Here is a 10,501-nt window from a genome sequence, read left to right as displayed (position 1 = left end):
CCGGGGAGTCTACGCACAAGTCAAGACATACCAAGTACAATCACAAACTCTTATCCCTCGCATTACATTATTTGCCATTTGTCTCTTGTTTTCCTCTCACCCACTTCACACTTACCGTTTTATTCGCCCTTTTATTTCGCTTGCTTCGTTGTTATGGCTAGTCCTTTATCTATTACTTTATCTTCCGGGAATGAGGTCCTTAATTTTAAACAAAGGGAGGGAGAAAATCTAAAAGATGCTTGGTTCAGAATTTGCAATGCGCAAAATAGATCTACTAGGAAGCAATCTACTTCCGTTCTTATCCACAATTTTTATGTAGGCATCATTCTTTGGAATAGATATATTCTTGATACCATTACCAGAGGAAATTTCTTGGGTAGCCACACTTTTGATTCTTACAATGCTATGATAGATTTATTTGGCACACCACCTCTCTTGGTTAATGGAACTATGTTAACTTTGGAACATGTTATGCAAAGACTCAATATTATTGAAAATAAAGTTGCCACTGTTGAATTGATTGAGAATTTGGATAAAAATATCCACAACCAAATCACCCAATATGGATCTAAGGTAGGAGTGGCTCTGAAAAGTTTTAAAGAAAAAGAACACGTTGTTAACGAAAGAATTGACCAAGATTCCACTAGAGTTGATAAACTTGAGGGTATTATTACCAACTTGGGGTCCGCTTTTTCTGCCATAAGGAATACTTCAACCCCTCCTATCAAAGTTGCCAAACTAATGTATGTTCCTAAGAATAAGGGTGAAACTTCTAGTAAGGAAAATGCGGATCTCAAATCCATAAGTGTTCACCCCAACTTTCTCACTATCATTAAGGAACCTTTTGCTACAAATGATTTTCTTGATTTCTTGCCTAGGAGCTTAATCATTAATAGAAAGAAGAGAACTCCTAAGGGTTATAAGTGTTCTATTGAAGAATTGCCTACCAAAGATGATAATACCTAGATCTATCCTTGCTTTTATGCCTAGCTAGGGGCGTTAGACGATAGCGCTTGTTGGGAGGCAACCCAATTTTATTTTTGTTCCTTGCTTTTTGATTATGTTTACTAAAAAATAATTCATCTAGCCTCTGTTTAGATATGGTTTTATGCTTTTAATTAGTGTTTGTATCAAGTAGAACCTTTGGGAAGACTTGGGGAAAGTCTTTGCGATCTTGCTGTAAAAAACAGAAACTTTAGCGCTCACGAGATTTGCTGCCATTTTTTATTGGAGAGTGATATTTAGTTAATTTTTTTGAAGATGATTAATAGATAAATTCCTCACGTCTAGAAATTTATTTTAGAATTTTGGGGGGTCCAGAAGTATTCGAAACCTACAGATTACTACAGACTGTTCTGTTTTTGACAGATTCTGTTTTTCGTGTGTTGTTTGCTTATTTTGATGAATCTATGGCTAGTAATAGAGTTTATAAATCATAGAAAAGTTGGAATACAGTAGGTTTAACACCAATATAAATAAAGAATGGGTTCATTACAGTACCTTGAAGTGGTGGTTTTTTTTTTTTTACTAACGGAGCTTACGAGATTTTCTTCTAAGTTTTGTGTTGTGAAGTTTTCAAGTTTTGGGTAAAGATTTGATGGATTATGGAACAAGGAGTGGCAAGAGCCTAAGATTGGGGATGCCCAAGGCACCCCAAGGTAAAATCCAAGGACAACCAAAAGCCTAAGCTCGGGGCATCCCCTCTTTCGTCTTCGTCCATCGGTAACTTTACTTGGAGCTATATTTTTATTCGCCACATGATATGTGTTTTGCTGGGAGCGTCTTGTATGATTTGAGTCTTTGCTTTTTAGTTTACCACAATCATACTTGTTGTACACAACTTTTGGGAGAGATAAACATCAATTGAAATTTATTAGAATACTCTATGTGCTTCACTTATATCTTTTGAGTTGGATAATTTTTGCTCTAGTGCTTCTCTTATATCTTTTAGAGCACGGCGATGGTTCTATTTTATAGAAATAATTGATCTCTAATGCTTTACTTATATCATTTTGAGAGTTCTTTAGAACAACATGATAATTCACTTTGGTTATAAATTTTAAATGCTAAGAGAAGTTGGATGCTTGATAGTTGTTTTGAGATATAAAGGTGGTAATATTAGAGGTGTGCTAGTTGAGTAATTGTGAAATTGATGAATACTTGTGTTGAAGTTGGAAAGTTCCGTAGCATGCACGTATGGTAAATGTTGTGTGACAAATTTGAAGCATGGGATGTTCTTTGATTGCTTTCCTTATGAGTGGCGGTCGGGGACGAGTGATGGTCTTTTCCTACCAATCTATCCCCTAGGAGCATGCGCGTAGTGCTTGGTTTTGATGACTTGTAGATTTCTGCAATAAGTATGTGAGTTCTTTATGACTAATGTTGAGTCCATGGATTATACGCACTCTCACCCTTCTATCATTGCTAGCCTCTCCGGTACCGTGCATTGCCCTTTCTCACCTTGAGAGTTGGTGCAAACTTCGCCGGTGCATCCAAACCCCGTGATATGATACACTCTATCACACAGAAGCCTCCTTATATCTTCCTCAAAACAGCCATCATACCTACCTATTATGGCATTTCCGTAGCCATTCCGAGATATATTGCCATGCAACTTTCCACCATTCCATTTATTATGGCACGCATCATCATTGTCATATTGCTTTGCATGATCATGTAGTTGACATCATATTTGTGGCAAAGCCACCATGCTCAATTTTTCATACATGTCACTCTTGATTCATCGCAATCCCGGTACACCGTCGGAGGCATTCACATAGAGTCATATTTTGTTCTAAGTATCAAATTGTAATTCTTGAGTTGTAAACAAATAAAAGTGTAATGATCATCATTAGAGTATTATCCCATGTGAGGAAAGGGTGATGGAGACTATGATTCCCTCACAAGTCGGGATGAGACTCTGGACGAAAAAAGGAGACCATAAAAAGAAAAGAAAAGAAGGCCCAAACAAAAAGAGAGAGAGAGAAAAAGAGAGAAGGGACAATGTTACTATCCTTTTTCCACACTTGTGCTTCAAAGTAGCACCATGATCTTCATGATAGAGAGTCTCTTAATTTGTCACTTTCATATACTAGTGGGAATTTTCATTATAAGAACTTGGCTTGTATATTGCAATGATGGGCTTCCTCAAATTGCCCTAGGTCTTCGTGAGCAAGCAAGTTGGATGCACACCCACTTAGTTTCTTTGATGAGCTTTCATATATTTATAGCTCTAGTGCATCCATTGCATGGCAATCCCTACTCCTTGCATTGACATCAATCGGTGGGCATCTCCATATCCCATTGATTAGCCGCATAAATGTGAGACTTTCTCCCTTTTTGCCTTCTCACACAACCTCAATCATCATATTCTATTTCACCCATAGTGCTATGTCCATGGCTCGCACTCATATATTGCGTAAAAGTTGAAAGAGTTTGAAAAGGCTAAGTATGAAACAATTGCTTGGCTTGTCATCGGGGTTGTGCATGATGGGAGCGTTTTGTGTGACGAAAATGAAGCATGGCCAAACTATATAATTTTGTAGGGATAAGTTTTCTTTGGCTATGTTATTTTGATAAGACATAATTGCTTGATTAGCATCTTGGAGTATTACTATTTTTATGTCAACAATAAAATTTTATCTTGAATCTTTTGGATCTGAAAATTCATGCCACAATAGAGAAAAATACATTGAAGAACATGCTAGAAAGCATTCAACATCAAAAATTCTGTTTTTAATCATTTACCTACTCGAGGACAAGCAGGAATTAAGCTTCGGGATGCTTGATACGTCTCCAACTTATCTATAATTTTTTATTGTTCCATGCTATTATACTATCTGTTTTGGATGTTAATGGGTTTTATTTTACACTTTTATATTATTTTTGGGACTAACCTATTAATCCAAGGCCAGTGCAAATTGTTTTTTTTTGCCTATTTCAGTGTTTCGCAGAAAAGGAATATCAGACGGAGTCCAAACGGAATGAAACATTCGGGAGCGTGATTTTTGGAACAAACGTGATCCAGAGGACTTGGAGTGGACGTCAAGAAATGAACGAGGCGTCCACGAGGCAGGGGGCGCGCCTACCCCCTGGGTGCGCCCTCCCCCCTCATGGGCCCCTCATGGCTCAACTGACCTACTTCTTCCTCCTATATATATTCACATGCCCCGAAAACATCAAGGAGCACCATGAAACCCTATTTCCACCGCCGCAACCTTCTGTACCCAAGAGATCCCATCTTAGGGCCTTTTCCGGAGCTCCACCGGAGGGGGCATTGATCACGGAGGGCCTCTACATCAACTCCATGGCCCCTCCGATGATGTGCGAGTAGTTTACTTCAGACCTTTGGGTCCATAGTTAGTAGCTAGATGGCTTCTTCTCTCTCTTTGAATCTCAATACAAAGTTCTCCTCGATCTTCTTGGAGATCTATTCAATATAACTCTTTTTGCGGTGTGTTTGTCGAGATCCGATGAATTGTGGGTTTATGATCAAGTCTATCTATGAACAATATTTGATTCTTCTCTGAAATATTTTATGCATGATTGGTTATCTTTGCAAGTCTCTTTGAATTATCAGTTTGGTTTGGCCTACTAGATTGATATTTCTTTCAATGGGAGAAGTGCTTAGCTTTGCGTTCAATCTTGCGGTGCTTGATCCCAATGACAGAAAGGGAAACGGCACATATTGTATTGTTGCCATCGAGGATAAAAAGATGGGGTTTATATCATATTGCTTGAGTTTATCCCTCTACATCATGTCATCTTACCTAAGGCGTTACTCTGTTCTTATGAACTTAATACTCTAGATGCATGCTGGATAGCGGTCGATGTGTGGAGTAATAGTAGTACATGCGGACAGGAGTCGGTCTACTTGTCACGGACGTGATGCCTATATACATGATCATGCCTAGATATTCTCATAATAATTCACTTTTCTATCAATTTCTAGACAATAATTTGTTCACCCACCGTAATACTTATACTATCTTGAGAGAAGCCACTAGTGAAACCTATGGCCCCCGGGTCTATTTTTCATCATATAAGTTTCCAATATATTTTACTTTGCAATCTTTACTTTCAATCTATATCAACAAAATACCAAAAATATTTATCTTATCATTATTATCTCTATCAGATCTCACTCTCGTAAGTGACCGTGAAGGGATTGACAACCCCTTTATCATGTTGGTTACGAGGTTCTTATTTGTTTGTGTAGGTACGAGGGACTTGCGTGTGGACTCCTACTAGATTGATACCTTGATTCTCAAAAACTGAGGGAAATACTTACGCTACTTTGCTGCATCACCCTTTCCTCTTCAAGGGAAAACCAACGCAATGCTCAAGAGGTAGCAGAAAGCTCCACGAACACTTCACAATCCCCACAAAAGGAGTCACCTGGGCCTCTTCACAATCACTGCGAAGAGGTCGCTGAGACAATAACCATCAAACTATCTACGAGGCTCACGAAGTAATAAGCTCAAACCAAAGCAACAAGCTCTCTCGAAACAGGCTTGCGCCTCGCTTTATAGATAAAGCAAATACCAAATTGCACGGCCGAATGATACATGAGGTGAGGTAGCCCTCTTAGGAAGTAGATCACAGGATAACCAGGGCACGTAGAACGCACACGACTATGCTACCAAAAGCTAAAACAGGAGGGTCTGGAAACACCGTCACGCTACGCCCTAGTACACCTAAGCTCCACGACAATGCCCTCACGAGGGAGAATGGCGCTAAGCGTCGCCGCTGCCGAGTCCGACATGGACAGGGGTCTTCACCCGGAACCTTGACACAGAGAGGAGAACCACAACAACATCTTCAAGAAGAAAGCATCGCCCGCAGGCGCCGCCGCCGTCGGCACCAAAGTGCGGAGCTTTCGCTCAGCAACTCACTCGTGCCACAAAGAGGTGACAACCGCGATGAGTTCGGACCCCCAGATTTGGATTCGGGCATCGCCACTGCCAATGCCCGAGCTACTCAGCGCTGCACCCCTCACCGCCCACATGACTGAGAGACCAAGCCACCACCACCATGGTGCCCGCCGGAGAGCCAACCATGTGAACCACCTCCCAGGGCCGCCACTCCGGCATCCATGTCCCGTGACACCGTCGACCATCCTTGGCATGGCACACTAACCCCAGCACGAACATCAGATGGCAATCCTTCCACTCATAGCCCGGCATTAGTCCATGAGTCTGGGCCCACACCTTCATAGTAGGAGGTGTTGATGCCCGCGTCCCCATCCAGTCCCAGTGGACTGACGGGGACACAACCCCAAGACTACCGACGGCCGCCATCGAGCAGGCCCCGTCAAAGCCCTTGGCTTGGACTAGGCGAGCTTGAACAAAGCATAATCCAAGGCCATCAGCGCCAAGCCATCAGACAGCAAAACGACGTCAGGACCACCACCCGCAGACACCACCCGGACCGACCAAACCTCGCCCACTCGGAGCAACCGCTCCAACCCACCTCGGGCCCAAATCTGGTCCGCCCGAGCCTGAGCCCCAGACTAAAGGCATCGCCGCCGCGCGTGCGTCAAGCCTGTCACCATGGTTAGGACCCGCCCAACCCCGCGCGCCGCCAGCTTAGGTCTAGAAGAAGGGAGGCCGTCACTGCCACCCCGCGCAACCTAGCAGATCACAGCCGCCAGACGCCACTGAAACCCCACATGCACGCACCACCACCAATGCCTGCGGCGGGCACAGCAGCAGGAGAACCTGCCCACCTCCGGCCACAAGAGCCCACCAGCGGCCGAGCCACCGCACCAAAAAAGGCACGACGCCGACTCCCACGCCGCCCGCAGCCTGCTGATCGCCACCTGATCAGTATCCCGCCGCACAACCGCCACCAGTATGAGTGTGCACCTCCACCACGCAGTCGTCCGTGCGAACGTCGAGGCCAGTCACGACCGCGGCGAGACCCCGGCACCACGCCGCCGTCCGTGCGAATGTCGAGGCCAGTCGCGACCGCGGCCAGACCCCGACACCACGCTGAAGGAAATATGCCCTAGAGGCAATAATAAAGTTGTTATTTTATATTTCCTTATATCATGATAAATGTTTATTATTCATTCTAGAATTGTATTAACCGGAAACTTGATACATGTGTGGATACATAGACAAAACACCGTGTCCCTAGCAAGCCTCTACTAAACTTGCTCGTTAATAAAAGATGGTTACGTTTCCTAACCATAGACATGTGTTGCCATTTGATGAACGGGATCACATCATTAGGAGAATGATGTGATGGATAAGACCCATCCTTTAGCTTAGCATATTGATCGTTCAGTTTTATTGCTATTGCTTTCTTCATGTCAAATACATATTCCTTCGACTATGAGATTATGCAACTCCCGGATACCGGAGGAATACCTTGTGTGCTATCAAACGTCACAACGTAACTGGGTGATTATAAAGATGCTCTATAGGTATCTCCGAAGGTGTTTGTTGGGTTGGCATAGATCGTGATTAGGATTTGTCACTCCGAGTATCGGAGAGGTATCTCTGGGCCCTTTCGGTAATGCACATCATAAGAAGCCTTGCAAGCAAAGTGACTAATGAGTTAGTTACAAGATGATGTATTACGGAACGAGTAAAGAGACTTGCCGGTAATGAGATTGAACTAGGTATGTGGATACCGACGATTGAATCCCGGGCAAGTAACATACCGATGGACAAAGGGAATAATGTATGTTGTCATAACGGTTCAACAGATAAAGATCTCCGTAGAATATTTAGGAGCCAATATGAGCATCCATGTTCCGCTATTGGTTATTGACCGGAGAGGTGTCTCGGTCATGTCTACATAGTTCTCGAACCCGTAGGGTCCGCACGCTTAACGTTCGATGGCGATTTAGTATTATATGAGTTATGTGATTTGGTGACCGAATGTTGTTCGGAGTCCCGGATGAGATTGCGAACATGACGAGGAGTCTCGAAATGGTCGAGAGGTAAAGATTGATATATATGACGATAGTATTCGGACACTGGAAGTGTTCCGGAGGGTATCGCATACTTATCGGGTCACAGGAAGGTGTTTCAGGTACCCCCGGCAATCTTATGGGCCATATGGGCCTTGTGAAGGAACACACCAGCCCACAAGGGGCTGGTGCGCCCTATAAGGCTATAGGAGGAGAAGGAAAGTGTGGGTTAGGATTCCCACTTCCTTCCCTCACCCCCTCTTTCCTTCCCCTTCATACATACATGGAAAGGGGGGCGCAGGGCAAGGCAGGGCCCCTAGGGAGTGGCGGCCAACCCTAGGGTGCCCCTGGCTGCCTCTCCTCCCCTCCCACCTATATATATGTGGGGAGGGGGCGCCTCACAAGGACACACCAACAATTGTTAGCCGTGTGCGGCGCCCTTCTCCACAGTTTACGCCTCTGGTCATATCATCGTAGTGCTTAGGTGAAGCCCTGCGCAGATCACTTCACCATCACTGTCAGCACACCGTCGTGCTGACGGAACTCTCCCTTGACACTTTGCTGGATCAAGAGTTCGAGGGACGTCATCGAGTTGAACGTGAGCAGAACTCGGAGGTGCCGTACGTTCGGTGCTTGATCGGTCGGAACAAGAAGAAGTTCGACTACATCAACCGCATTGTCAAACGCTTCCGCTTTCGGTCTACGAGGGTACATGGACACACTCTCCTCTTGTTGCTATGCATCTCCTAGATAGATCTTGCGTGAGCGTAGATTTTTTTTTTTTGAAATTGCATGCTACGTTCCCAACATAACGCCGCCGCGCCCCACGGGCAGCGCCACGCCACAGCCTAGCGGCGCTGTCTCGAATCGGCCACCACCGAGGAGGGAGGAGGAGGGGGCCCTACACGGGCTTTGCCTGGCAGCGCCCTTCGGCGACAGCGAGGGAGGAGGCGGGGGTAGGAGGAGACCGGCGGTGGCGGCTAGGGTTGCCTCCTGGTCGCTTGCGGGAGGGCCGAAGCGAAGGAGCTTCGCTCGTGACCAATGTAACAAGCTCATGAGGTCTCATTCGAACGCGAAGAGCTCAAACCGATGCAACAAACTCAAAGAAAGAACACAAGAATTCTGAAATCGGTTTCCCCCTAATCTCACCAAAGCAACTTATGCTATGGGGGGGGGGGGTGGATTGAAGAGGAGCAATGAAGGAGGTCAAAAAATGACTCCTAGATCCATGGGTTTGTGATATGTGTAAAACATAACACTCCTTCGTAATGTGATAATCCATTAATATCTTAACAGACCCAGATAAAATTCAACTACGAAGCAATCGAAGCTCAAAACTAAACACACAACTATATCAAGTGCATTGCGATCTACACATGCTAGCTAACACAAATCAAGCATACAAGGAGGAACAATATATACACACACATGCTAGGTACAAAACCTAAGCATTTAAAGGGGTTCTTTCAATGTTCCTTGGGAGCGTTTTCCCAACGAACGCCCCAAATTGCCATGCCATACTAGCTAAAGTTGACATGGCAACTTTAATAAATTGCCATGATCGGAGACGAAAGTTGTCATTCGGCGCAACGAAAATGGCAGATTTTTTTTTTGACGATATGCAAAGAAATTGTCACCCGTTTGTTCGTGATCCAATGGTTTTGATGGCATTCGTTGGGAGCCCTAAAAATCTAATGTTCCCTGGGTATTGGAGTCCTTGAACTTTAGCATGCATGGACAATATCTTCTTGGTGCCTCAGTTCCACCTCTCGGACGGATAGTCACAGTTTTTTTTTCTAACATCAGTGTCATAGTTCTTGCCTTCTTGTCGAACTCATAAATATTTACTTTTGCAAAAAAAGTAACTCATAAATATTTGACAAAAAGTACTCAATAAATCTAGACGCACGGACATTTACATAATTTTTACGGAATCTTTCAAACAAACTAACCTCCCCCCAACCCAATTTCAGTGGGGTGGGCCCTGCCTCATGCCCAACTTCCAATCCCGATTCCCCACGTTGGCCAGTCTGTTGACCCCGTGTGCCTAGCATTGCTCCACCGAAAATGCTAAATGCACGGATCATTAAGGGCGTTTTACCGGCCCTTTCCTTAATTCTCTCCACCACCCCCCTAAATTTCAGCTGGGTGGGGCCTCTCCCTCCCACTTAATCCAATCACAACCTGCCAAGTGCAAATCACCCTGTAAATCCCGTAACTATCCGATCTCTCTCTGGGTCCTCATGTATGACCCGTACCAGAGCTTCTACCTGCCATTCATTCCTAAAATAGTTGGATTACCCGTTGGGCTGACCCACTCTCTACAACTCGGCTCTAGACTGTTCTTAGCTCACTTGGCCACCAAACCAAGCGATACCTATCTACCAGAAATGAAGTTGACTTCCAAATCCCAACGACACATCACCAGTCCGTCATGCATGATCGAGCACTTGAACTGTGTTGAGCTGCGAGAAACACGCGAGAAACTTCCATGGGAAACGTGGCGAGAAATCAAAAGATCACGCTTTTCGCGCGCTGCTCAGGGGCTAAGTATCCGTGGAAATGTGTGTAGCCATGCAC

The sequence above is a fragment of the Triticum dicoccoides genome, chromosome 5A (assembly GCF_002162155.2).
Source record: "Triticum dicoccoides isolate Atlit2015 ecotype Zavitan chromosome 5A, WEW_v2.0, whole genome shotgun sequence".
In the NCBI taxonomy this organism is placed as follows: Eukaryota; Viridiplantae; Streptophyta; class Magnoliopsida; order Poales; family Poaceae; genus Triticum; species Triticum dicoccoides.
This window is presented reverse-complemented; position numbering follows the sequence as displayed.